The following is a 4,925-nucleotide window of genomic DNA, read 5'->3' as shown; positions in this document are numbered from 1 at the left end:
CCCGGCCGCCCGGAGCTGCCCTCCGAGTTCCTCCTCCTCCAGAATCGTCTGCAGTGACCGCGAACATCCACGCAGAGTCACTGTGGGTCTGCCGAGACCCGGCAGGGTCCCCTCCCCTCCTCTCCGCGCGGCCCGGGGTGGGCTGGGTCGAGGTTGTCCTCTCTGGAGGTGAAGGCATCTTTGTTTGACGCGGGCTGGAAGAAGTCTCGTTTTTCCATGATGAGAGGCCCCTTTTTGGGGTTGGCATTGCTGGCCCACATCTTTATTTATACCATCAAATAGTCTTTCTCTTTCTTCCCCCGCTACTGTCCTGCTCCTCCTCCATCCTAGTAACGTGTCCTGAGGAGAACAAATGAAAACAAGAACATTCCAAAAAAGAGCAGCATGCACAGAATGGCGGAGTCATTGCCCTTGCACATATGCAAGTCTTCATCACAGCCAACCAAGACTATTACTGGTTTCTGTTAATTAATTTCTGGATTTGGGTTCATAGAATCATGGAGTCAGGGAGTATTCTGAGTAGCAAGGCGCTCACAAGGATCATTGAGTCCAGCATCTGGCCCTACACAGAACAGTACCAAAAATCACACCATGTGCCCGAAAGCATTGCCCAAACACTCCTTGAGCGCAAGGACTTTGTTGTTGTAGGGTTTTTTTTTAATTACTTTTAAATTCACAAGGTATTTTTAGCTCTGCTAAATGAAAAAATAGGGGCAAAAGCCTGAACAAAAAATATGGAGAACAGCAATGACTTTCAGGAACACAGCCTGTTGTTCCTTGAGCTATAACTTTGTTTTGAAGAACAAAAGAAGGATTTTGTGAGGCTGTTGTTTTCCAGGAACTCTCCTGAAGCTCGGAATGGGTTGGTCCTTTTTCTTCTGGAGCATCTTTAGTGGAGAGGAGGGGGTCCAGATTTTGCTGACGGGGATTTACCAGACAGCACCTGAGACATCTGAGCAAGCCATCCACCTCCCAGTGATCCAGTGAATATGTCACATTCCAGGCCCTTCTTTTCCTGTTTCTGCTGTGTCCAAGCTCTGTTACATCCATAGGTACCTGTCAATGCTGCTTCTAGTCCATTCAATGCAGCTGTTTCTAGGTGAACCTGCCCCTGCAGAAACTGTTTCTCCAGCAAGAAGCCTTATCACAAACAGCTGAACAGCACATCTGTGTGTTGTGGGGAGGCTGGTGTTGGGGTTTTTTTGTGGTTATTTATTTGGTTTTTTGTTTGGTTTTTTTTTTGGTTCTTTGGTTTTGGTTTTTGGGGGGTTTTTTGGTTTGTTTGGTTTTTTTTTTTTTCTTCTCTTTTGTATCTTCTTTTAGAACTGATGTTAAAGGCCTGAACTCATTTTCTGTAATTGAGGGTTTTTTCCTTAAGAATGGGCTGAGGATATTTGAAGTTCTGAAGGAAAATGGGTGTGCCCTCTTTGGCTCCTTTTCCTAATCGTCAAATAAACTTCCATTCTTTCTTCCTCCTTTTAGTGGAACTGCAGATTTAATGGAAAGATATTTTGCACAGAGTGTGCATGGATATGGATTAGTTACCTTCTATGTTGGACTTGGTGACCTTGGAGTTCTGTTCCAGTCTTAATGATTCTATGATTCTGTCTGACCTGCAAATTATCATTGCACCTCACAGAATGCACTGTACTGAACAGACACTGAGTATTCCACTATATTTAAAATGGAAAGAGAGGAAATTGAAGAAGATGAAGGGTAGAAAGAAAGACAAAAGCTTGATTAACTGCTATCCTCTACAACTGACTCTATAGACTTGAAGTAAGGCACAGATGGCTACTATTTCATTTACATCCCCTTGGAAATGGAAATGTGTTTTATGGTTTGTTTAGTTGTTCCTTTTTAAACCGTGTATCGGCTCTTCTTTTTTTTTCTTTTTGTTATGTGACTTGTAGCCCTGTTTCAAACGTGTGTACACGTGGGTTATGGGTTCTCTGGAAAGCAGCTACTGTAGTGCCTTTTTCTGCAATTGTAGCCACTCTTCACGTCATTCTGATGTTATGCAGTGGTCTCCAAGGGTCTTGTTTTCTAACTGTGAGCAGAGAACAAAAAACTAGGCCAAAATTGTTAAGTGCTTACTGAGAACAATGCATGCTGGTTTTCAACTCTTCATAAGTATGCAGCTGATATTCTCAGTATTTTCACTGATGACAAAAAGAATTTTTTGCTCTTTTGTAGTTGCCCTTTTCTGAAATTCTTGCTTCCTATTTACAGAACCAAGCAATGCTTTGGGTTGGAAGGGACCTTAAAGCTCATCCAGTTCCACCCCTGGCCTTGGCCAGGGACACCTTCCATTAGATAAGGTCACTCCAAGCCTTGTCCAGCCTGGCCTTGGACACTTCCAGGGTTGTGACTTTCAAGCTCAATTCATACAATGTGTTAGTATTCCTTCACCCCAACAGGCAAATCCCTGCCCTCTGATGCTCAAGGCTGTAATTCTGCTCTTTGCCTAGCTGACCTCTCTCACCCCCTGAAGTGCCCCAGTCCCTTCAGACAGGGCTGCCTCCAACCCACTTGGTTTTAGCCAGTTCTTCCCCGTGGTAGTGGGGTTCAAAAGATCATCTCTCCTGGTTGGTTCATTCATCAGCTCCATCAGGAACCTGCCTTCAAACCATTCCAGAAACGTCTTGTGGTGCTCGTGCCCATTCTGTGGCTCTAAGGATTTCTCCAAGAGCCTGAAGTACACTTCATCCACCTCCTCTTCATCACCAGGTGGTCTTCATCAGAATCCTACTATCCTACTACAACATCCCCTGTGCTGGACCATCTTCCCCAAAACAGATTTGGCTAACTCTAACTCCAAGACATCTCTGGCAGATATTGCCCAGGAGAAGACATCTATTTAAAGGAACATATATATGTAAAAGAAAATAAACTTATTTTTCTGGATTAACCCAGTTCATGCATGTAAGCAACAGCCCCCACTGAGCCTGATGTTCTCAAATTGCAGTAAGATGAGGCATAAAGGGGAATCTTTCTGAAGAAAATAGCAAATATTCATTTTATACCATATTTTAGCAGCATTTCCTGGGACTTAGGTCGCTAAAGCAAACTACTCCAGGATGTTTAGAGAGTGTTCATGAACACATCAGTACAATCTCAGGCTTTGCATAATTTTTCCTATTTGTTATCCCAGTGTTAACTTTTCATCTCCCTGTGCTCTTGCAGCTCTTATTTACTTAGCACCCAGTTTTTATATACAACTTTGTGTGCTTGCAAATTGTTGCTTGCCAACACATAAGGAAGAACTGTTTGGAGTTTCTAGAATTTTATTTTAAAAAACCCCAAGGTTTTCCCAACCTATAGCACTTTTGAAGCTCTGCCAGACTCAGGCCTATATCTGTAGTTTTGTGTTTTTTCTAGACTAGAATAAGGTAGAGCTCAAGATCCTTAGGGGGATGAAGATATCCCAGGGTCTCTACAATGTGTAGATATAGTGGCGAGAAAGCCTGATTCTCTATGAGTTCTAATAATCTTCCTGAAATGGTTGTTTACATGCTACTGGTGTGGAGGCCCTTGCTCTAATATCTCCTGCTCAAGATTTCCCTTCTCAGAATGTGTTTGAGGACGGCAGCTTAAAGAAACAGCAGGGATGCTTCTGTGCCAAGGCGCACAATTTCTTTTGGTCTTTGGAGTAATTAAGGCCATAATTACAAACTTATGAATTATTGTACCTTCAGTTCCTCAGTCCAAGCCTATTGTCTAGAGCCAGCTTTTTCCAGCATCTTCTGGAGCTGGCCGCTTCTGCAACGGGAAAGTCCCAGAGCATTTCTGGGTCTGCTCACTCTCATGGAGGGGGTGGCAGTGCCATCTCAGGCATTTCAAAGGCAGGGAAAGAGAGAGTGCTCAGGGTTCTCCCAGAACTGCCAGGCAGCACCAACACAAGATCATTATGTGAACACAACGAGCAGATTATTTTGTTTAGGCTGGATATCAGGAAAAGGTTCTACTCCTAGAGGGTGCTGGGGCACTGACCAGGCTCCCCAGGGAAGTGGCCACAAGGCCACAAGTGGCCCAAGCTCCAGGAGCATTAGGACAACACTATCAGGGATGCACAGGGTGATATTGATGGGGTGTCCTGGGCAGGGCCAGGAGCTGAACTGGGTGGGTCTCTTCCTGCTCAGGGGATTCTTAGACTCTATGAAAAATGGGTAGACAGACAGAGAACAGAGAGAGTGGGGAAAGGAGGAACTGAAACACTTTCTCCCAGAATAATTTACTTTTTACCAGTTTCCCAATCTAAGCTTTTTGATGCTTTCTCCTCTTGCAGCACATTTTTTTCAGGCAGCCAGTCTGGATGGTTGAGTCCCAAAACTTGTTGACTCATGGAGAACAGCCTTTGCATAGTGAAGCAACTGCATTCCAGCTCCCTGGCAGGGCAGGACCTTAGAGTTATGGCTGATGCCTCCCTAATGTGGAGCACATACTGGATAATCCCAAGATATCTCTGTGGAAATTTCAGGCCATCTGTAGTTTTGCAGCCCTGGGTAGGGAGGGAAAAGAGTTAAAACACACAATGTGAGTATTTGGGACTTCATGGTGCAATACAGAAAGAGCAGAACAACCCAGCTGCATTTGTTTTATTTACGTGTCACCAGAGAAACGAGAAGGAAAAAATTGCAGTGGTGTTTCCATGAAATTAAGGAAAAAAACCCCACACAGTTGATAGAAGAAACATAATCCCCTTCCCTAGTTTTTTACTGGCGATGGTTTGAAAAAAAGTACATTTTTTAGTCTTAGTCACATCCCATCCCACCCCACTCCACCCACGGTCCTTAACGCCGTGTACAGACCTAGGAAAGAAATTTCATTTTTCTTCCTATCTAAACATTTGCTGGAGCCTGGAGGTGCAGTCTACAGGCGGCCCCCTCTCTCCCTCCCCTTTGCCATGAAATGACTACTCTGGC

This window comes from Lonchura striata, chromosome 8, assembly GCF_046129695.1.
Source record: "Lonchura striata isolate bLonStr1 chromosome 8, bLonStr1.mat, whole genome shotgun sequence".
NCBI lineage: Eukaryota > Metazoa > Chordata > Aves > Passeriformes > Estrildidae > Lonchura > Lonchura striata.
Note: the sequence above shows the minus strand (reverse complement) of the source record.